General features: G+C 39.9%; 1 protein-coding gene across 15 annotated transcripts in view; it reads right to left on the bottom strand.

Annotated features, from left to right (window-relative positions):
• Nucleotides 1-25,332, bottom strand: part of KMT2C (lysine methyltransferase 2C) — a 206,061-nt gene that overhangs the window by 173,955 nt on the left and 6,774 nt on the right. The window contains exon 1 of one of the 15 annotated variants that reach the window (XM_076331948.1): nucleotides 13,525-13,804. The exons of the other annotated variants lie outside the window; for them this stretch is intronic. The gene's annotated coding sequence lies outside the window, so the exon portion shown is untranslated. Of the gene's footprint in view, nucleotides 1-13,524; nucleotides 13,805-25,332 lie in introns of those variants that run through there. 15 annotated transcript variants of the gene reach the window in all.

The raw sequence follows: 25,332 nt of genomic DNA, 5'->3' as shown, positions 1-25,332 counted from the left end.
AAGTTGGTAACACACAGCCTAAGAACTTCAACTTAAAGAAAAAAGAAAACAGAAAAAGTGTGCTACCATTAAAAACCATTGCTTAGCAATGCCACTGAACTAATTCTAAGCTTAAATAAAAACTTTTACTAAATATCAACTTTATTAGCTAAATAAATTCCTGTTGTTTCACTTCCAAATCAAAGAACTGTTTAAATGCTTAGCCTTGGATGTGCACAGTAAAATAAAAATACATGAGTCCGAGAGCCTGACTCAAAACTATCACACACTTGCATGTGCAGTGCTGAATAATTAACCTACGTACTTCTTCAAGGACTGTCTGAAAGCCCTTCTGTCTTTCATGCTTTCTGTTATCAGTATCATTCAGAGAATTTGGATTAAAAGCCTATACAATTCTAAATTATTATGAAAGCTTTTTTTTTTCCTAGATGAAAAACTACAAGTTCTGAAGACTTCTTCATGAATTCTTCTTCTGAAAAATTCTGTTCTTTTTTTCAAGTTTCCTTGGCCATAAATTTCATGTTCAGGTTCATTCAAAAGAAATCACAAAAATTAAAACTGTTAAATTTAATACCTAATAAATACAGATATATCCTCACTACTATGAGGCACGAAAGAATCCATCAATGGCTTTGATTTTTTAAATTAATTACAGCACGCTTTAGAAAATGTACTGCTGAAAAATGAATTGGGGGGAAAAAGAAAACTGAAAAATTTCATACATTCCTAAAAATCTCAGATAAAAATACGTTTGCTACCCTGTTTCACCAGCTGCAAAATTCAATCTCTGCTGCCTTGTACACACTTGAACATTATACAAACTGGGTTTCGCACCATTAGGAAAAATCATGGGCAAAATACAATGCTGGTCTGATACGTTACTTATGGATACCTTAAACACTAAGAAAGGTTTCTTCTTTTTATCAAGCAGTTGCTCCAAGTGAGGATAGCAACTACCAATGTTCTTAACACAAATAAAAAAAACTTTAATTTTATAAGATATTCATTTCTTAAGACACACAACAGAAACTACCAAGGCCAACCAGTTCTTCCAAATGACAACTGTATCAAAAGAAAATGTACTTAAAATAAGTGCGACTCAGATAAGCAGCTACTACGGGTTTACAACAGGGATCCTGTTTCAATAAAGCAAAATGAGTTCCAGTATTCTCCTACAACCAGATTTTTAATACTTGCATTAAAGCTAAGGAAAACAGACAAGCTCCTGTCGCACACTTTTAAAAACAAATTTATAAAAGAAGTACGTCTGAAGCCACATCTTAAGAAAATTAATAGCCAACAAACTACTTAGAAATTTTCATTCTATTATTCAGGAAGATCTAAGAATACCCAAATATTTTTAAAACAATAATAGAAAGTCAAGATTTAAGCCACATTAGAAAACCCTCCCCTAAAGCTTCCAGTTATTGCAATACTTCTTAAGGCAGAGTTTCATGACAAAAATACTTTTTTTGTGCGGCAGAGACATACAAAAGGATTCTTCGGGATGCCAAACACTTTCAGAACTCTCCAGTGATGACTCATCCTGTTATGTATACAAAGCTTTCATTAAAAAAAAAAAAGTCAGTTGGCATCATTACAGATCCTCAGTTCGCAATCTTCAACTTACTGTTATTTCTTGTACAAAGTATTCTAAACACTCTGCAATAAAGTATTCTAGTATGCTAATTTTGGGGAGGAAAACGTGCAACTTAACTTGAATGGCCTTTCTTACACAAAGTTTCTACTCTAGTTCACAAAGTGCTTCAAGATGGCCTCGAATACAATTTTTAGCTAGACAGAAATTCTTTGTTGCTCCATGTCAGTTCCTTGCCAGTTGCGCTGATCAACTATTTTGCCAAAACAAGAAAAATAAGTCTTTCAAAATGAGTCTTGATGAGTGTAACAAAAAGAATCACTTCTAAAAAAAAAAAAACAGGGCAGGGGGGGAGTTTAACTGCTCCTGAAAACTTTGAAAGCATTCCTTCTGGCTGCCTCCTTAGAAGCATCATTTGAATCACCCCCACAAATGAATTTATTTAGATAATCTGTTGTACTTCAACAAAATTGCAAGAAACTAAGAACTGCCACATAGGTGCAAATAATTGTAATGAACTGTTTTACTATACTGGTAAGTATTTGCCAGTAAGACAGCTTTCTTTTTTTTATATGCAACTTCTTCGAAATGTGGTGCATTTTTTTTTAATTGGCTATTGTTTGCTTTACTTATACACATGAATGTTTGCAAGACGTACTAGAAACCAGAAGCTTCCCACAGCGCTACATACAGCACAAGCATCCTGCGCTTTGCTCCATCAAGTGTTGGATCTGGTCCTTCCAGACCAGGCTTACAAGTCGAGAGGATCAGGTTTCTTCATGCCTGTTCATCTTCTACCTGCAGGCAGAAGGCAGCCACGTACAAACCCAGGTTAACAGCAGCTGTGGAGCTTTAAATCAAACATTTACCTTCTGAAACTCATCTCAAGATTCACTTCGCACAGGCAGCTAGTCTGGAGTTAGCAACACTCCCAAAGTACCATCTGGCCAAATTCAAACGAACAAGCAAGATACAAATAATTTCCTTTATTTTCAATCCTTCCAGCCACTCACTTCTCTAATAATTGAGTTCCTAGTGCCGATCCTTTTCTAAATACGGCCACACATGCATAAGAAGTGAGCCTCAGTGCCAGCTATGCAATTTCTCTTTCCCACTGGGGACACACTTTCCAGCATCTCAGATGTTTTCAGAACAGACGCCTCCCCCACCACTGCCACATATACATTTTATTTTATTTCTTTATAAACGCCTCTTACCCACAGTAGTTACAAGTACCAAATCATCTGATTTCACGGAGTGTCAAAAGAAAAAGACAGCTCTAAGAATTCATATAGCGTTCTCTATCCCTTTTTCTTCTGCAACATGTTGATTTGGAAATAATACTCTTCATGTGCTCAAATTCCAACAACCACAAGAAGTCAGCTGTCCCTCTCCAGTCATTTACGCTGATCGTAGGACTTGATCAACTATACCATGTTTCCAGTAAGTTTATGCTTTCCACAGGTACTGTCAAGGCTACCTGATCAAAAACACAAATTAAATTTGTGGATTCATGCTATGAGTCTTTGAGCTGGAAGCATACTGATTTCCATGTTTCAAAATAAACCTAAAGAACAGCCCATTTTTTTCTACTCCCAGACAAGATAAGAAGGCTTGTCTTAGAAAGCATAACTAAATCCTTTTGATTTCTTAAATTTAGTCATAAGTTTTTGTTATTCTCTCATTATTTATGTACTACCATAGGTGGTCATGGCAAATTACTAATATAATTTACGCTGGTTCTCTAACTGTAAGACTAGCTTATTAATTAAATACAAAAAAACCCCCAGTCTTTGGTAGTTAAAAAGCAGAGGTATAGGAAAATAAGATACACCCCCAGGAGTATCAGGGGCTTCATGTTTCATATTTGTCTTTAGAAGACTACGTTTTAAATGAAAGCAGACACCATTTTCATTTGCTTGCATTTAATCATCAGTCGATGTAAGAAGAGAGATGAGTAACGGAAGGCCAGCTGAATGCAGTGCATCTTCAGCAGAGGTTTGAATGACGTCGGGGTTTGGGGTGGTGAGCAACTGGCTTCACAAACAAGAGAGACATGTCAAAACACACAGCACAAACATAACGGAGGGTCCAGCGCAAAGCATGGGCTTGGCTCCATCTAGCAAACAAAAGGGGATACTTTAATCATATTTTAATGAGGGTTTGCACGTGACCTGGTCCATTAGATACTGAAATGCTGCTGCAGTTACCACACAGCCACCTTGGCATTTGGTGGCTAATGCTCAAACTGGCCATTACAGTACCCTTGAGGAAGGAAAAACAGATAAACAAAGCTGCAGCAGCTTTGGTTGATAACACCATTAATACACTGGGGGCTTTAAAGATCTGTAGATCCACAGACATCAGCATGATCAGGTGTGAAACCTAAACTCACCAATAACCAGTTCTATCAGGAAACATAATATGCAGAATTATTAAGCCCATTTATGGTAGATATAAAACAGGTTCATCATCCAGATACAAATACTATTTAACTGACAGAATGCCTCAAAACCTGAGCTAATATAGACATTTAACGTTAGAAAACAAGATCCCATGATTCTTTAAGGCTGCAAAAAGTGAAAAAATGTACTGCCCTAAGAACGACAAGAAAACTTGCTAACAGTCTAGACATCCTGCTTTTGGAGTCCATTTGTCTCCTAATGCCTTCAAAAAGCAGTCCCATTACACACACACACACAATTTTTTCCATTTAAATAAAATTTCACTGACATAACCTGGTGTTCTCAACTAGGTCTTTGGTATGTGTGCCCCTCTTTGAAAAGTATACAGTCTGTTCTTCCCACACATACATTTTCATGCATCTTGATAATTATAATCACAATTCACATTGAAAAGGTGATCACAGAATTAACATTTACTGTCTCTTCCAACACATACTATATGGCATTGATGCTAGTAGGTAGAAAACCCCAAGTAAAAGGCAGCTGTTCTTCTCACAATATGCAGTTAAACTGTGGCACTCCATGCCCAGCATGTCGAAAGTTTGTGTGATCGAGGAGAGGCTGGATGCATTCAAAGGTGATGTCTAATGCTCAACAGATCTAACACAGAGATACCACCCTTGACTCCAGAAATCCTACAATTCTTTCCCAACCTTCCACAATTAGTGGTTCAGGGAAGTATCATTACAAAATTCCCCTTTCCTTATTTTCCTTCCTAGGCACCTGCACACTGCAGGAAACATGACGATGGGACATCCAGATCTCTGATCTGACCCAGTATAGCTGCTGTTGTGAAATACGTAATTTCTCCCCGTTATCTTACAAACAGACTCTGAACCAAGAGCTAGGAAAACAAAGCTCAACATATTGCCCAAATTACTGTCACACCTAAAGACTGATCTTTAAAAACACTAACCTTCGTTTCCAGCCTTGTATTCAACATCCCAAACTGTGAATACTGACCACGCAATTATGTAGCCCTTAGTGGTTTATAAAAGCTTCATTCTTCTGAAAGACTTGTTCCCGATTTCTGACTTCCAGAGACTCTAATGCAGTCTTACAGAGAATCAGTTCTGCATGATGGGAGGCAGGGGGGAAGCAAAGAAAATATCTGAGCATCCTATACACCTTCCCATTCAGTCAATGGCTTATTAGGATCTTTGTCCATATTGTATTGAAAAGATTACCCCTTAGTCAGGCGGTCATTATCTACCACAATTTAAAAAAAAAACCCAAACCCTCAAGAACAGAAAGCTTCATGTCATATAATCACACCTTTCAACAAGATGCTTTCACAGTCAAAACACACCTACTTTTCTTGTATTTAAGCAACACTAAGCTCTTCTGGCAGCTCAACGGATTCTCCTAAGTCACCAAATTCCTTGCACAGCCTCAGAAATAACCTAAGTATCATGTGTCATGTCACTGAAGAAAGTCAGGTGACATTTTGCTGCTATCTTCTGATTTGAAATAATATCCAATCCTAGTATACCAGCATTCTAACCTTACTTTTTGTAGGGAATTTATGATTTTTTGCTTCTTATAGTCAGTTAAAAGACTACAGAGAGAGATTTGTGGGAGTTTATTTTGCCCCCCGCCCTGGATCAAGTAATATAGTTAAGTAACAAACAAACTCCTGGACACAAAAGATCTTATTTGGGTACTATGCAGATTCCCCAATCTTCAAAGTTAAAGCTGTGAACCTATCTGAGAAGACAGGTAGACATTGCTCGTAGAGAGGACTGAGGGAAAGCTCATAAGATGGTTGTCTCCTGGGGAAAGAGATGGAGAAAGAGGCAATTTATTATCTATGGAAGACAAAGAGGTGAGCTTTAGGGCAGGGGTACAGGGAAGATATTAGAGTATGATTGTATTTTGTCATTTGTCAACTTGTCAGGCTCACGACTTTAACCATCCCACAAGTCCTGATTTTCAGTACCCAGGCTCATCTTTTTGATGAAACTGGGCATGCATCTTTGAATGCCAGGACCAAAGAGTTAAGGACAGAGTTTTATGAGAAACAGTTGGGTGTTCATTGACTGTGGGCAAGTTCGTCCTCATACCTAAAAGTTGCTTAATTTCATCCATCCACTTTCCATGAGGATGTAGTGAACGTTCATGAGGAAATCTAGTAAAAGACAAAAGTGTATTACGCAGAATCCTATGATCTGGGTGATTCTGTCTTAGAGTGCATGTACAGGCGTGGCCATGGAGCTCTGTTGGCAAATTTCACTTTTGCTGCTCAGGTACAATCTGGGTATAGGATGATCTGCAGAAAGTTTGCTTCTGATGAGTTTAGCAGGCTTAGGAGGCTGTTGGAAGGACTGGAGAGGAGATTCCAGGAGAGATTATTTCAAGATACGTCTTCTTTCAGTATAGGTTGCAACCACTGAAAAGATTCTGCAAATTGATTTTGGTGTAGATGTAGAAGGTGCTTTCTGTACTGACAGTAAGTGCTTATGGGGCAGCTGGACGCTTTGTGAAAAAACAGCACATATTTCCTTATGTGTGCCTAAAAGCTCATCTGTTTTACCCAGTTACAACAGTTTTACGTAAGATGCAATCACTCCCCCCCCATCCTTGCTTCTCTTATAGCCTTAAGAGACATAACACCACCACAACTGCTTTTCTGCCCCTAACTATACTATGGCACATCTTTCAAATTCCTCACAAATAATTTCACGCTCAGAGGATGCTACAGAACAGTCAGAAAAAGTTACCCTTACAACCTGCTGAAGAGACCACAGCCATCATTGGCTTTTCTGTTACAAAGGAGATCTACACGACAGCCTTCTCCCGAAAAAGTCTCCTACTCTTCACCTACAAATATATGCTACTTACCAGGAGAGCCAACTAAGTAGCTCTTCTTTATCTGCTTCCTGGCCTACAAATTCTGGCACAGGAGATGGTGAAAAGTACAAGGATAGGATGTGGAGTCCTACGTGCAAAATCATTCAACCCTACATCGCTCTGATAAAATTTAACACATAGTATCAGTACTTATGATGCTGCTGTGTGTTTGACGAAACTGTGTATCAGACAGTAGGCTGGGTCTCAGAGGTATGAAATACACGTCTAGCTCAGGAAGAATACAATCAAATAAACCCAGTTCTCACTGAGTGGCCCAGAAGTGCCCTTTTTTTTTTTTTCTCTACACACAACAGGACTGTGATTCTTGTCGGTATCTGGAAGCAGTGGGTGTAAAACATGACTAATTGGCCAGTAAAAAAATAATACAGAAATCAAGAACAAGTTTATGCAATTTGTAATTGTTATGATTTCAGCTTAGCACTGTTTCACAGAATCTAAGTTGACAGAAAACTAGCCTCACGTTTTCTTAAAATTTGAAGAATGAAAAACTACTCTGCAATGTCTGGTTTATTTTTTCTAAAGCACACTTTTTGATCATACAGAGCAGCAATCAGTTAGCACTATTCAAAATAGTAGATACAGAACAGACTGGACTATCGAATTCTTACTCATACTGATAAGCATTTACTCTCATGACTATTTTATTCAATGGAAAACTTTCTATTGACTTCAGTTGTCTTTGAAACAGAATTGTGTACCTTAGAGAATACCCTATCATCCTGATTAATAATTAAATGGATCCATACAGTACTCATTCACTGACAGTTCTTTATTTGGAGGTCCAGAGGCATCAATAATGAAAACTCCTCTGTAGTACTGGTGAAGCTGTCAGCAGCAGATGTTGAAGATTAGGCAGCCATAAGAAAATAAACATATAAATATAATATAGGATTGTTTACGTATGAACTGTATGTAGGTCTATCAATGATCAGGAGAACTACCTCCCCCTAACCTTCATCTCTCCCAGCTATCACCAGAGCAAACAGTAGCAAACAATCTTCATCAACAGGGGTGATGGCAGCAGATGTCACAACTGGCAATGGCAATTTCTGGCTATACACCACAGTCCAGAAACTCTGACTTTCCGGTAACATACTAAACAGAAGTCAACCGATTTCAAAACATCCCCAAGGGAGGCAATAGAACTGCCTAAAATAGTAGCTATTCACCAATTCAGCTCTAGGATTCCAAAACTTTCTATGGAAAAGTGACATAAGCATCTCAGTCACTGAACCATGGCCGTCAAGACAGATTCAATAGCTATGTGCATTTCTGAAAAATGGAAGAGAGAAAATAATTAACTTACAAACTCCTCAGAGCTAAACATTCTACATCATTCTAGGTGGATTTTACTCCCTGAAGACAAATATACTGAAAAAGAGAGATGTATTTAATTATTTTACATTTTGTAGACTAATACATAAGCTAAACAAAATATACAGGCCAGACTCCTCTCCCCAGCCCAGCTTCAAGAACTTGTTCATGCAAGACTGCACCCTGATCCACACAAACCACCTCAGAAATCTTCCAGGCTTCTTCACCATCACTCTCTTCTCCAAAGAGCTAGACTGAAAGTTATAATAGTTGCTACTTCTGGAGCTGCATAACACTTTATTTCGTTCTTTAATCTTTTATTTTTCTTTAACTAAAAATCTCAGCTTCCTTTAACAAGGCAAAAACAGAAGATGACAAGGGGCAAATGGAAGGAGAAAGATGGTTAAATGCACTTGAAGAGAAAGACTGCTCACAGGCAAGCTATCGCACGAAGATTGATTAAGGTGAAAGAAAAAAACTGAAGTCTATGCTTCTCATCCTCGATCTCCCATCTGTCTCAAAGATTACGTTCCTTTAACTCTGGATTCCCCATTTCTGATCACTGCAAACCCATGATTCTTCCAAAAGCACTCTACCTTGCTTTTGTACTCATTCCTATGCGCAATCATCCTTCTACTAAAATATCATAAAGCCAACGTGAAATTTTTCAAACAAGAAAAGTCTGTCAAAGGTTAAAAGAGTACTTACTGTTCAATCCAGACCTCCATTTTATGACAGTTCTGAACATACAATGAATGACTTCTGCCATGACTATGACTAAAGCTTTTGTACACAAGGCAAGGCTAGGCTGACATGGCAGTGACAACACCTAGCACATCTCCTATTATTTGGCCCAGATCAAGTAACCGTTGAAAAGATTAGAAAATATTCTAGACTCATTCCCTCATCACTCTCCTTGACCACCGTCAGTATCTGCTTGCTTGTTAAACTAATTCTCAATGGTGCCACAAAACTGCATTGTCAAAATCTCCCAACTCAAGTGGAAGTGCAAGGTGATTAAAATAAAGCTCCAACCTCAGTCCTTCTTCTCATTGCTCCAGATACGCTGTCCTTGTGTAGTCCCATCCAACACATCCCTTCCCCCCGCCCCGTTCTCTTTGTTCTGCCAATTATATCTTATCCTTTCACCCTGGTCCTCATGCTTGGAAAAAGCCTTCAAATTCCATCAAACTCAATATCCTCACAAGTACTTTGATTCAAAGAAGGTAGATCTCTGCAGAACTATAAACATAAATAAGAATTCCGCTTGAGGTTTTCTGAATTCTGGGAAAAATACAGCTTGCTCTCCTCCTGGTCTAATCCCATCTCAAACAGATCCCCTATGGAATGATTATTCCGTAACAGCCCACTTCAGAGTTTGCCGCATTTTTGTCTACAGCGTCTGATGTTAGACGCTAACAGGGGGCAAGAGTATAATTTGGATCATAAACTGGTTGGGGCAGAAGCTTAACTGTAAACCAGGCAGTAATAACCTGCTCTCGCGTTCTGTACTTCCTAAACAGAGTCTTACAAAAGCAATCTACATTCTCTTTTTACAGCACTGGGGCATTTGGGGCACGAAAATTAAAAATAAGGGTTATTTAAAAAAAAAAAGAGAGGGAGATCTGGAGTAACAACAACATTAAAGTGTTTGTGGTTAGGAGGAACACACTGAGTTCCATCTAAAACAAAGAATTCATCCCTGAAACAGAATTATACTCAAGAACTGCAAGTCCTGACTAAACAAACAAATACACAAGCAGACTCTTCTTCCATGCCTTCATCTTCTATGAGTGTCTAATTAAGTAATGTTACACAAGTATTTACCTTTCAATGCTTGGTAATCAGGATGAAAACATGGGTCAAAGTAGCCACATGAAATCTTTGATTTTCTAGTTATATTACAAAAGCACCGTCAGCACAAACCACACTTACTGTGTAACATTTCAACAGTGAATACAGACAAGAGGGAGACTTCACCAAAGAAGCAGACAGAAATGCAATGCGCTATGACTAACTTTCAACAGATCTTATGGAGGAGTCAAATATCCTCCATATGTGCAATATCATCTATACTTATGCCTGGCATTGGACCTCAACTTTGAGACGAAAATAAATCCTAACAAGGCCACATCTAATTATGATCCATCTTTTAAATCAAAGATATTTCCAAAGGAAAAAGCTTAACTGTGATGTTTTGCCACTCATTTCGATATGCGTCTATAACTACAATGTTAGGAAAAAATCTGTAAAGACCACTCGTCAAAGACGTATCTGTTTGCTGAATACGTTCCACATCAGATTACCAAACACAAAGATTTGAACACTCTTAACCAGAAGGTGCTCACCTATTCCCAATACTAAGTGACTGTTTCTCTATCATACCACTTTCCCTACCAAATTTCTCTGACGTTTCCTGGTTCACCTAAGCCATCCCAGAGAGCACCACTGCGGCACAGCAAATGCCATGAATCGCAAGAAGACATCTGATATCTGTGATATCACACGCTGGGATCCTGCCAGTGAACCACAACATGCCAAAAGGATTTCACAGAGGAAAGACAGAATTATAAAAGACTAGCTAAAGGCCCACTGTCAACTGGTTTTTAATACTTCTTTCTGAAAACACGCTACCTCCTAGAGTTTCCAGAAGCCTTAGTAATTACTAAAATTGGAATGGCCCAAATAAAACAAAAAAGTATCTTTCAGCTTGCTTAGTGTGCTTTCGACAACACTCCAGAGCCAGTTTCCCTTCTTCTTGGCCTGCATATTTTATACTAAATGGTATACAAAGTATATACTATTCTATACTAAGAGTTTTCTATCCACACTTGCAGAACAGGCAAACAGAGCTGCAAAGCCGTAAGATTTGAGAGCAGTGATGATAAAGGAATACTTTTACCATTATTTTTAAATAGCTGACTAAATTTCAGGCTGGAAATACCCTATAAAGCACATGCTGAATGGTCCTTTTAGCCTGAAACAAAAGCAGAAATCAATACATGTCTGCTTTTCATTTTTGCTCAGCCGTTTACCTTTAAGAGATCATTGTCAGGCAAGTCCAATGAACAGTCACATTAAGAAACCATACATGATGCAACTACTTTCTACTGACATATTATGTAAATGACAATAATGCCACCCCTTGCCTTCCCCCCAAAAAAAACTCTCAAAGAAGATTTTGCCAAAACTCTGCAGGAGTTTCTGTTTGCGAAAGAATAATACGGAAGAAAAGAAGGAAGGAAAAAAAAAAAGAAAAAAAGGGTACAAGTCAACTGAGTACGCAGTCTGACAAAATAATTATACCAAAATTCAGTAACAATTCCTACGAAAAAGAGTATTTTGCCCTAAAAGCATCTAGATTTAATGCCAACAGAATATTACCTATTACTTTGCACAGAACAGATGCAACATAAGAAGAACAGAGTCATAAAACAGTTTACAAAGACAACCTGCAAGTGAGGCAAGCAATTAAGAACTACAGATACTCAAACTCCAAGTATATTATCAAAAGAAAGGACATTTACAACAAAGTAGTAAAGGAAGCATGCACCAAATACTTTAAAAATAAATGTACAGTAGTCATTAGTGAAATTAATGAATGGCTAGCATAGATGCAGCTGATCACATTAGCACTGAGAAAAGTGTATCTGGTCTCCTGCGTCCGCTTGTCTTACAAATAGATGGTTAAAATATTTGCACTAAACTGTATGGGAGCTGCAGTTTTTTTCTGTAGCGAGAGTATTTTATTGTGCAGGAACATCAAACACAACATGCTAACATCACCATGATGTGCAAAAAGCACAAAGACCCCTACATGTAAGCTCCAGCTTAGTAACTGTGTTTACTTCAATACATAGTATTTTATAGTCACTGAGAATCTTTAAATGTCTGCCTATTTGTTTCAATTTTGCAATAGGAGTATTAACCCACTACTGCTTTATTTCTCCAGATGCAAAAAACCCAAATTATTTTCATACTGATCTTCAGTTCTTTCAAGAACTCTTAACTATGCCAAATAACGCTATTCTACAAAACAGTGAAGTTAAGTAACAAAACTAAACTAACTCCGGAACATTTTTCAATTATGTAATGAATCTGGTTACAGTATTAACTAATGATTCAGTGGTGAATATTTAATATTTAGTATCCAGAATTAGGTACATGACAAATCGTCTTTTAGAAAAATACAAAACACCATACAGATTAACTGGCTCATGTTTTTAAAGCATAGGTTGTTTTGTTTTGTTTTTTTTAAATCAATCTGCTACAAAGTAATCCCACAGTGAGCATTTAACTTGAAAAAAAGGGATAGCCAGCCTCTCATTTTGTCCAGATCAAAAAACAAAAACAAAATAGGGGTTTTTTCCTTTACAGTTCGTACCAAGTTTGCTAAAGACAGCCAGTTACATAACACTTACTTTGACTTATGACCTATTTGCTCATACAAAAATCATCATATATGATGGTCTGAGCATCCATTACACACTAGGAACACAGTGTATTTTAAAAAGTGCTTCTTTTCTTTCTTTTAATTTAGAGCTATAGATAGAGGCAGCTGGGAGGATCATCTAAAATTAACGCTATACAGGTAATGCTTTGAAATCATGCAAAATTAAAATGGCACTCTTTTCAAAAATAGTGTGTACAAAGTGCTTCCAAATATTTAAGAAAAATTAATCCTATCTCATTTATCCATCACTCCAGAATCCACACCAGGAAATGAAAGTGCTAAAAAAAAAAAAGGGGGGGGGGGGGGGGAAGAGTTGTGCTATAGCTAACCATATAAAGTCATAATTTTAAAAGAATACGTGTGTCCGTCCGTGCAGGCACACGTGTGTGTGTACAGGTGTACACAGAGAGAGAAGTGCCCAGATGACCGGCTGCAGAGCCCAGGTCAGACCCGAGCTGGGCTTTTGTGTTGGTTGGTTCTCCCACCCCCCACCCTCTTTTTTTTTTTTTTTTCTTTTTTTTTCTTTTTTTTAAATGGTCGAGGATTACTGAGTGAGCGTGTAACTTGAACCTATATATCCACGCCTGTATTCGGGTAGGGTTTTTTTGACCAAACGGCGTAAAATTCCTCCTCCCGAGTGTCAGCGGCGCCCGAGTCCCCCCGCCAAGTTCCTCGCCCCGGTCCCGGCGGCAGGTCCCCCCGCCGCGCTGCCCCCCGGCGCCCCCTCCCCAGGGCACCACCCCGCAGATCGCCCTGTACAGCTCCGTGCCCGCTGTCACAGTTTGCCCTTTCATACAAAGAAGTTAAACGACAGACGTACTCACCCCCGGCGAATTGGTTTTGCGCGACATAGCCCAGCCCCGCGGAACCTCTCACAAATCCCCTCTGGAAAATGGAGGGGCTGGCATCGGTGCCCGCCCGTACGATCCGGAGGAAAGAGAAGTTATTTACATGTCACGGCCCGAGCCCAGCGCCGTGCGGAGACACCGACTGCTCAGCACTCCCCGAGATCAGCCATATTACTCTCCCAGACCCGCCGCTCGGTAGGAGCGCTTCCCAGGCCACTGCCCCGGGGCCTCGGCGCGGCCGGGCGGGCGCGGCGCGGGCGGCTCTACAGGGCCCCCATGGCGGCGCCGCCGGGGGAGCGATCCGCCACAGCCCCGATCGCCTCGGAACTTCGGCTCCGGGATCCTCCCCGAACCAGGCTGGAGCCGGCGGCGGAGGAGGGCGGAGGGGGAGGGGAGCGGAGGGGAAGGGGAGGGGAGGGGAAAGGGGAGGGGGGGGGAAAAAAAAAGAGGAAAAAAAAAAGAAAAAAAAAAAAAAAAAGAGCCGAGCGAGAGAAAGTAGATCCGACGCAGCCGGGCGCCGCCAATGTGCGGACCGGAGTCCTGCGGCAGGAGCCGGGGCCGCCGCGCCGACCGCGCTAGCGAGGCAGAGCGGCGGCGGCCGGAGGCGCAGCGCCCCCGCCGGAGGCTCCCACCGCCCGGGCCCCCGCCCCGCACCCCCCGGCGCGGCGGGGACGCTGCGGCGCTGGCGCCGAAGGGAGCCGGGGGCCGCCGCGGGCGGGCGCGGCGCGGAGCGGCCCGGGGGCCCCGCACGTCCCGGCAAGCTGCGGCGGGCGAGCCCGGGAGTCGGTCCCGGCAGCGCCCGGTCTGTCCTCCCGCGAGCCCCCGTCCTAGAACACCTTCCGAGCACGGCGGGCGGCAGCTCTCCCCCGCTTCCTTCTCCTTCCCCGCCTCCCTTCCCCCAGCGCCTGCACTTTCCCATTTAACAAAGCAGCGCAACTGAAAAGTTACAAAACGTTTCCATAGATGCCGGCCGCTTCCCTGGCGGACCCCTCCTCGGCTCTTCGGCGCTGCTCTGGGAAAAAGAGGATTTCAGCCTTAAAGATGAAGGTGCGACTTCGGGGATTGGCCTTCCGCCCCCCTCCCCCCCCCCCCCCCCCATTTAACATTTTTCAGGCTGCTCTACACTTCTCCAAAACCAATCTGGAACGGACGAGCTAAGAAAGCAAGCTTGACAAATGTCCGTCTACAAACGGCTCTTTCCTAATCCTTCAAATGGTCCCTGCCAATTTTCTTCTACAGGGAGAAAAACAAATCAAGAAACATTACGCAACTATCATTTCACTTGTATTGATAGATATTTGCAAACCAATCGGTCTGCCAATTTAAGTAGTAACGCAACTACCTTTGTTCAACTTCCCTTCACGCAAAAACCCCAAAACAGCTGTTGTGTAATGCATGCTTATGTCAATCTTCTGTAAGTTTTCTTAAAATTTGTTTAAATATCAGACATCTGCAAGACACAGGTTGACACGTTGACAATACTCCGACTTATCTGCCGAACAAAAATAAGGCCATGCATTACATCTGTTTTCTCACTCATCTGATTTTTTTTTTTTGAACAAATTCTCTTCTGTTGCACCGAGCTGCAACTGGACATACTTAACCTAGGGCACCTTCTGTTGTGGACAAGCAAATAAGTTCAGTATTGCCTTATCAGTACTGGTTAGAGAAATTCTCAATAAATGCACTCAGGAACTCAAAAAGACCATTTCATCTCTAAGAGTGAACAAAATAAACCCCAAACCCCACACCAATTCACACAGCATGATCTACCCGGGTTGAGGGCGTGCACCAACGCTGCCTATCATTAGATTTTCAATTGAAACATGCTCTAGGTGCCCGGCCTACAGGAAAGTTTTTATCAAACCAATTCTCCAGGGATTAAGATAAAATTTTAAAAAGAAAGCACCCCCATGAAAAAATCTCCACGTGTTCACTCTGTAACAAGTAACTATTGTATAAGAGCCACTGTGCCATGTTAGTACAGGTACAGACACAAATATATTTAGCTACAAGGAGCTATCAAGCTACCGCTTATCAGCACATCTCTGGTAACCACGCGTATTAGCACACTTAGTCTGCTGCAACAAGAAGGTTAAATATGTTAGTCTGAACCTTAGCAAAGACGGTAAATGTCAGTATTTTATTTTGCAGTAAGGGTTGGTTATTTTGGTCCAACCAACAAGTGGTGAATTGCTAAACCACTACTGACATGAATCAATTTGCCTGTTCCCTTGAGCACTCTTAGCCCTTTACGTTTAACCAGGACAAACCCCTCTTGGACAAACATCTCTGTACAGTTTAAACATTTTTCTAGCCAGTCATTCTGAGATTAACTAAAATAAGCTCCTCTTAAACCAAAGAAGATACCCAACAGTGGAGAGATGCTGTATTTTCCAAATCGTATTAAATAAAATGAGTTCCTGTGTTTATACTTAGCAGGTTAAGCGAGGCTAGAGCACCAAGTTTATTGTATGTCAGCTATCCCCTAACTGCCTATTTATATAAGCTTCCACTACAACACTACTGCGGTACCTTCTGAGATTATACTCCCTGCAGCATAACTGACGCACCGTACATTCACGAAGTTGTTTGTGCTGCTATACCTTAGGCCTGTAGATACTTTCAAACACGTTACACTGTAAAAAAAATGCATGTTTTAACATACCAGGTAATGGGTCACCTGACAACAAACAAGACAAGTTGCAATTTAATAATAGCTGGTTAAAATAATGATAATAAATTACTCTCAGTACTTTTCCCTGCTGTTCATGTGACCCAAGATGCAAGCTAACAGGTATGAAGTCGTATTAGCTGGCCTTGTTCTTCCTGAGAGCTTCGAACATGGATCTGCATTTCCTCTCACATGCAAGATGCGAGATTTAGTTCTTTTACTGTAAAAGCACATTAACTGCCATAAAAATCTTAGTAAGGACAAAACTGTAATTTTACTACAGCACAGTCAGACATGGTCCAGCACCAGTCACGTTGACCAATTACTACTTTGCCATACAAGCTGCCAGAAAGTTGCCTTCAGTAGGATGATACAATGAGTTAAAGGAACAACTCGGGGCAGGGTTTCACGTTCGGCAGCAATTCTAATCGAAGCTGATCCCACCCCGTGCCTCTTATTCCCAGCCTCTGAACTGCACCCTTTCAGCTGTATGTTGGATCATGCTGTGAACCAGACGAGGGGACCAATCCAGCTACAGGGTAACCCAGCAAGAAGCGGCGGGGCTGGACACTGAAAAAAGGCAAAGCAATTTTGTCTGCATCGATTCCCTGCCCTGATTCACACGTCTCCACAAACGTGTTTCACCAGGATGGCAAGGCAGAAACTGTTTAAGCCAACACTTCTGCCAAGAAAATGTACATGGGAAAAATGGGATCAGTCATCTCTCCTAAGACAGACTTTTTTTTTGTAAGCAACAGAAGCGATGGATTTAATGATTAAGATAAAAACTTATGTCTATACATATGTTGGACTGTTTTCTTCCAAACTCAAACTGATTAACTTAGGGATACAACTCTCTTGAGTTAATCAAGACACATTTAGCGAAGTGTGCCTTATCTGCTTATGATAGGCCCTATTTACAATTTCTAACTTTTGGAGAATGTTACTTCACAGCAACCGAGAGAAATTCAGACATAGATATGTCACCACTTCCAATATATTGCAATCCAAATTTCAGGTGCAATACATAGAGAAGTAAGAGACACGGGCTTCACAACAGAGGTATTATTTGGTTACAATAGCTAGGTCATACATTTGATTTGGTACTTCATTGATTTTAAAACATACAGAGTTGAATATATTAAGAAGCACAAAAATGTGTTTGTCTTTTTAAAACATTTGTTTCTTTGCAACTTCTGCTGACCTGCTATTTCCAAGATCTTCAATGGGTTTCTAATAATATTATAATAGAATCATAAGAATGACTTGAAATTAAGCCATAAGTATCTAGCTACAAAAAGACAACAAGCAGAAAAGGAAACTCAAGTATTTTTCCTTAGCCTGGCAATTCTACTGAAATGTAAAGGCAATCTACCTTCTAGCGCCCTTTTGTGCTTCCATTCTACATATCAACTTGAACCACCCTCTTCTGTGAATACAGTTTCTCTGTAAATTCCGCTTTTCATGCCAAAGCATAGATTAAACAGAAGTAGTCTGACTTCTTTTTTATTGCATTTGAAGGGGGTTGGAAGTTCTTAGTTTCTAACCTGTACTAAGACAGTCTCTGGAGATAGACTCCATTTCTAAAAGAAAAAAAAAAAAAAGGTTCCAAACCATATTTTTTCCTCTTCCCTGCACTCTCTCTTCTTGTGAGCATGAACCAGATCATATCTGGAACCCAAGATAGGTCGGCAGCACACCATACAGCCAAGAAACACATTTTGTGCATTAACTATGTACTCACGTTAACATACTATTATAAATTTGATTCAAAGCCATTACATCTAAGATGTCATATCTAGCAAGCATGCTATTAGAAATAAAATTTGAACAGTAACATAAGTTAGGTAATTGAAATAGCTTTCTACATAGCATCAAATTCTGTCTATTCTTACGGCTTTGACAGACAAGTTTTGGCAAATATTACTGAAAAGGCTCAAGGTTACCATCCCTGTGACAGAGATGGCAGAACAGGACATTCCAATGCAAAGCCTACCATTACACTTAATTCACTGATGAATGTGAATTTGAGGTAGAAGCCCCGAACGACAAGCTGGAGTGTACCCTTTTGCATCTATGGCCAATATCTTCCCACAGAGCATCAGCATAGACGTCTCAAGGTAGCCTGAGCTCACAAACCAGATCTTGTCCAGTAATGCCATGTAAACAGTGATATCAATGGAGAAGCATAGGCTGTATCAGGTTAAAAAGCATTTCCGAAAAAAATATTTTAAATAAAAATATACATCTTTAAATCTCGCATTACCTCTAGAAATCTCAAATTTCCTTACTCACTCCTTCACTTTCCCAACAGCACTACTTTACCTGGTATTGAAGTAGCATGGCATATGGTGCTTTCTTATAGAAACACTGCCCAAGCGTCTCATGACCTGTGTCCATTTCGCACTACTACTAAGTGCTGGTACAGGTAAACTCTGTTGTGCAACTGAAATAATAACGCAGTACTGCTTACCAGAAACGGAAATAAAGGGCTGAGCAAATGAATTCAGAAAGGACTAAAAACCAATATAGGCAAATAGACCACAAGTTGAAAAGATGCAAGAAGAGAAGAGGTAGAAAATGGGCGATACCTAAACACTCACAGGCCATCAGAAAATGACTCATTGCTCATTGCATGCTTTGTTAGCTGCTAGCACAGGCAGGACAAAACCGTTTTCAACAGCGCATGATGGAAATCTAATGAGAATACAAATTCTGACATATTTTCTTTGAAGTAATCAAAATAGCCCTACCCTTTTCTACCAGATATTTAAAAATACCCTTTAAGAACAAAATCTGGAATGCCAGGTGACACCATTTCTGAAAAGAAAAAATGTAGTAAGGAAGTAATAATTTATTTAGTATATGTGGAATCACATCGATTAACAGATAAAGCAAGCATCAGATGACAGAGGGAATAACGAACACAGACAATGAAACAGAGATTTAGTAAACTACTTTCTTTCAAGAATTAACACAGGAAAACACCTTCTACAAAATAAAGGTTATTACACATAATTCACTGTGTAAAAGCAATGGGGACAACATAAATAATGGATATGACCATCAGAAAGGATGCTCATAGAATGGGATCAGAGAGTAACTCGGGTTGGAAAAGACCTCGAGGGTCAGCTAGCCCAACCTCCTGCTCAAAGCAGGTCAAACAGAGTCAGTTCCCCAAACGGTTTGCAAATATTTCTGAAGTTCAATTCGTTGTTTACATAGCTGTGTAATTATACACAGTGCTGAACTCTGATGGTGGGACCCTATTTGAAATAACTTATGCCCCGAACAAACCAAGTACAGACAACAGAGATGAGGGCACAAAGGTGATATTCAGATGGCCTAAATTGCACCTGAACTCCTTCATCTAGTATTTCCTATTAGATGGCTCTAAGGAACTCCCTGCTCAGACCTTAGTCCTTCTGAATTGCATTTCAGAGGTACCTAGTTCTCTCTTCTGAGTAAGCATAGCGACTTCAGCAGAATTTGAGTACACTTCCTCCTATTCATTAGTAAGCTCCTTTAGAGTAGTAAAATAAATATCACTATTCTTTTAAAGCTTTGAAAGAAAACAATTCAGATAGAAACTAGACCACCACAATACTGCTGAAAAAGAAACCTAGGTGGCATAACTGTGGGACCTAGAATTCAGTCTCTGCCCTGTCCCCAAGGCCCATTACTAGTAACTGTTACGGAACAGGCTCCCACACCACGTGAGGTGGTCACATCCATGCAGCTGTATATTCCCCAGGTTCAGTTTGGGCTACATATTGGGGGACAAACAAAAAAAAAAAAACCAAAACCCCAAACCCAGAAAAACTCAACAACTTGATCTAACAACATTTATAGTCTTTAGATAAACGCCAGCTAACAAACATCTATCACAATACTTTCCCAAATTCTAGTCAGTCAAGGAAAACAGTGCACCTTAGAAGATACAGGATAGCTGAGAGCCCAAGCTTCAACTCAACAAGTTTATACATGTCCAAGACAGTTACGACTTCACGTTTTTGAAGTGTGAGCGTGATAACTAAGTATAGACAAGAAACTCTCATTGGTCTAAAAAAGCCTTTAAAATAACATGGTTGAGCTAACAATTTAAAAACAAGTTCATTTTGCCCATCAAGACAGCCTAAAGCAAGTAAAATGAAAAAAGACACATATATTGAAAAAAGTAAACTGAAAATATTCTTAAAATGTTATTTATTTACATTAAGTTACCAGTAATTTAAACCCCCACTGACAGTGTCTGGTTAATGAACCTTGAGATCAAGATTTTCTGCTTGTCCATAAAGTAGGTATACAACCAACAGTACTTTGTTCTGTTCTACCAGGGTATCCTTAGCTGAGAAGACCACATGTAGAGCACACAAAATATGTGAGACCGTTTACCAAGTTTTTGTATTTATTCTTTACCAACAAACACATTCGAAACAGAAATGATTGTATCTCCAAGCTGTACACAGGACACAACAGGACAAAGAACACTCCCCCATTCCATTACAAAAAGAGGTGACAGAATAGCTAGCCATGAGCCAACCCTTACTGCTACCTGAAAGACCTTAGGGAAATAATTTCTTTAAGTAATCTTGCTTACAGATCATTTATTTCCTGAGTTAGCCCCCATTTCTGGGCCCAGTTCTCTCCTAAAGGGTTTCTGGAAGACACAGGCAGAAAAATAAATTAGAATTCCCACTGAATCTGTTTTGCACTTTCCTTTGTATAAATCTCTACCAGGATGCCTGCTGCAAGGTTAATTATGCAAAACATGAACCAGGAAAAATTGTGTGTCAGAAGACTGAAGTAGCACTGAAAGCCAGCGTTTCCCAGAGCCTTATGGCTTGTACATCCCATCTCCTCTGCTCCCTCTAGAGCAATTCTGCTATGAGCTGTTCTTCCTAAACTTACATCCCTACGGGTTAGAGAACATTAGCTGTGGCACAGTGTTTGCCCAGGAGGCTGAAAGTAAAACTGATGAGAATTCTATCAGTTTCATTGAATTCCTCCTTTAAAAAAAAAACCAAACCATCCGTTATAGTTATACTAGTAAATTAAACATAGTTGGTGATGTTGGCCTTGAGGCTGACTAGCACAGAACAGCCTACATCCATGCTATCTAATTCCCAAACTCCCAAACAAAGCAGCCACACGTAAACTATGTCGGGAATGGTGCGTGGCCCACACAAACCCTTGGGTCAGCCTTGAGAATCGTTTGGAAGAGTGCTGGCAGGCCCAGGTCAAAACCGTGCAAGCAACCACTGCAATCATCTGAGAAGAGGGACGATGGCGTCCAGTGACTCCAAACGTTCCCTGTTGGGTTTTTTACGAGCACAGACATGGCCACTGTGAAGAAGCTGAGTGCTTCAGGTGCCAGAACGCTATTGCTAGCTACAGCCATGCCACTAATCAATACAAAACACAAGCACAGCCATGAATTAGCCCAATTTATAAATGGTGAAATTTAAGGAAATTGAAATGAACAGTTCTTTTGTCTTTATTTTGAATTTTATTTCAAAATTCCCTTTTCCAAGCCTTTCTTCACAATGAAAAGCATCTGGCCCATTTCTAAGTGAAGTTCTAGTCTCGTGCAGTCCAGTGGGCCACGGTAAGAAAAAAACACTATACTTACTTGCTTTTATTACAAGGAGGGGGGGAAAAAAAAATCAGAGGAGAAGGAAAAAAGTTGGAGTAGAAACAAAAACCGTAAGCAACAGAGAATGGGAACTAGGGAATAAGGAACTGGAAAGGCCAGGAGAGAAAAACTTCCACTGACCAAATGAGGGGAAGATGATAAGCCTTCTGAAGCAACTAACAGAAGCTTTCACAGCACATATCTTGAGGGTAAGAGGAGGCCTTCATCATCCAGACGTCTAATAGAAAAACAAAATAAGAGAACAAACAGCCCAACATGTTCATGAAAATGTTGAGGACAACTGTTTCACAAAGTTGAGGATGCCAGAAGAGCAGTTACTTCACACTTCACTCTATTAGGGCAGGCTCCATTTTAAACATCTCAATGTGTACAGTGATTTGGCTGGAAGTGGTAACGAGAAGCATTCACTGTGCCAAGGAAGGGGAAAAAATGAGAGCAGTAGAAAAAGGAGAACAAATTTTTGTCTTCAATTAACTGAAATGAGAAAAGCAAATTTCAACAAATTCTTTGAACTTGTTGCTAGAGTCTCTTGAGAATGCAATTTAAAGAAGAACTGGCAGTTATTGTACTGGAATACGCACAATGGCAAAGTAACCCAGTGCAGGGGAGAGATAGGACATATAGTATGAACAACACGGGCTGCATCAAAAGCAGCTAGTAATGAGGGTCTGAAACTAGAAAGAATCATATTAGGAATGGAAGGAAGGGCATTTTAATTAATATAAAGGAACAGCATAAACTGTCAGGGATAAAAATCAGAAGAGATAAAAGCCCAGCATGCATTATTACTACTGTGCAATATAAAAGGCAAACAAAGTTTCAGAAATATTTTAGAAGTAAGAATAAAAACACAAAAGTCAGTACATAACAATGTTAAAGAAGAACAAATAGGTAACAAAACAGAATCAAATGCTGTTCTCTGTATTTCAGCATTCATAAACAGATTTATTGTAGCTAATACTAAAAACTAATTTTGTTATTAGGCTAAATAATCAGGGAAGTTCAAGTCAGCAGGACTGGAAGAAATTCACACTATACTTCAGAAACAAACAGAAGTAATCTCTAAACTATGAGTGATCATCTTCCATAATACAGTCCTGGTGAAATTGCCCTAAGACAGGTCAGCAACAATGAACTAGAGCACTCAAAGGGTATTTATTTGCAAGTTGTTTTCAATCAAGGTGGGAAACCATTGCAAGAAAGTTCCTTCCTCCAGGACCTGCATGAGGAAATTCACACACATGGAAGAGTTGCATATGACACATGGCTGAGGCAGGGGCTATAAACATTTCAGAGGACAAGATCTTAATAAAAATCATTCTGATAAATTTGAAAAGTGGTTCATATCAACCAAGTGAAACTTCATAAAGACTAGCAAACTTTTCAAGGATAAATCAGGTTAGTCAACATTATGTTGCTATAGAGGTTAAGCTTGTTCAGTGCAGAACAAAGGAGACAATCTCCTAATAAATAAAAGTTTATTATAAAAATTGTTCTCCATTTCAGCTGCGGAGTCTTAACTGTGAGTAATACAAGACAAAACTGGCTTAATCAGCAGTAAAGAATATTTATTTTATACTTTAGAAAATTAGTAACTGAAACCAATTGCCTAGAGATGCAGTGGAATTGCATTAAAAACAAGCTGGAGAACCATTTGTCAGAAATGCTCATCCTTCTGTGTTGTGTATCTGTAGCAAGATCACCCTGAAGTATTTTTTGGCCATACAGTTCCATTCATCTGTGGCGACATAGCAAAACTAAATATTCATTTTATTCAAAAGAATTTCATTGCGCTTCTGAACTCCACACTTCAGGAAAAAACCTAAATAATTCACATTCTATATTTAAGAAATGGCTTACTAATAAATCTCCCAAATTTTAATACAGCACAGCTCCCCCCCTTTATTAATAACAATACAGAGCCATCCTATCATGTTTTGTTGAGAAAACTTTCACTAAGAACACTGCAGACAGTCTTCACTGCCAAAGACAGGAGGGTAGACACCATTATCAGAATAGCCCAGGTTCCATGAACCCTTGGATGTTCCAGAAGTCGTTCTGGATTAGCTAAGGCTTCCACACGGTACTCTTGAACAGTCACATAAGATGCCGGTAAACATTTAGCGGCAGAGACCGCACATTTGGACCACATCTTTGCTACCAAAAATTCCTTGTATCTTACTGTGCCATACAAGTGATTCAACTGCACGTGCTCCAAGGAATATAAAAATATAATAGGCAAAATCTAAAAATTGGTAAATTTTCCCGAAGCTGATTTTTTTCTGATAGCCTAATTAAAACTATTTTTTGGCAAGAATTTATTGTCAGTAATAATGCAGCAGAAGAGAAAAAAGGCTTCTTTTTTTCTCCCCCCCTACCAAAGCCAACGGGGGGGGATGGGGACAACATCCTAGTTTGATAGGGTTTCCAGCAGTTTCTTCAAGAAAAGCAATTCAAATGTTGATAAACACGGCACTGACAATTAGTAATTATATATTTACATTGGAATGGTTGGCAATAGGATTTGGTGCATGTGTGATTTAATAAAAATACTTCCAAAAATGTGAAAGGGAAGAATATTCTGAAAGAAACAAGATCTAGTGTTACTTTATTATAATGCCTATATATTGATATACTTGTAGGAAGGAGCTTTCAGAATACTAGAAACTATTGTTAACATAAATCATTTTACTTATACTATTATTTTAGGGTACTTTGAATATTCAATTTAAGAATGATTCTGAGGATCAAAGTGAGAACCGAAGTTCCTTATTTAATCAATGCCAACGTTTGAGGCAAGAATCGGTTAGATGAGAACAACTCGTCTGTCTATGCGCTGTGAAGAAGCCTCTCAACAGCATTTTTTTTTTTTTTTTAAAAACAACCAACCTGCATACACATGACTATAGGCTGTAAAAATCTCTCAGAGTCTCCTGTAAGGACTCCTATATGGAAGAACTCAAAGGAGTCAGCCTAAAAACCAAACACCCTCAAGTTTCAGGCAACCAAGGCTATAGCTTCGCAGATACTACTTTAAGCTGGCAGTGCTACCAAAAGCCGTAGCTCCGCCTCTCCGCAGCCTGGCCGCTTGCTCTGGCCTCCTCCCTCATGCTATCACAAACACGTTTCTTTGCCAGGTTAGTTTTAACCCAGATCAGTTTCCCAATGCAGTTCACCACATGGCTACACAAATGCCTGGGTCAGCACAAGGGAGAGAACAAACAGCTGGTAGCGGAGGGAGGGCAGCACTGCTGCTTCTTTTTGCTGCCAGAACCAGCTTAAGATTTATGGTGTTTGGGGAAAATAACCACCTGATGCACTCCATACACTGACTGCCTATGTTTCTCTAAGTAATAAATATTCTAGATTTTAAGGGCTTTTTCCTACTTCATCTTACTTTCTTTTGAAAGAATGAAAGCACCAATGCTACTAGAAGGACTTACTGAATGTAGTT

Source organism: Aptenodytes patagonicus, chromosome 2 (assembly GCF_965638725.1).
Source record: "Aptenodytes patagonicus chromosome 2, bAptPat1.pri.cur, whole genome shotgun sequence".
Classification (NCBI taxonomy): domain Eukaryota; kingdom Metazoa; phylum Chordata; class Aves; order Sphenisciformes; family Spheniscidae; genus Aptenodytes; species Aptenodytes patagonicus.
The sequence above is the reverse complement of the archived record's forward strand: the minus strand, read 5'-3'. Positions and strand labels throughout refer to the sequence as shown.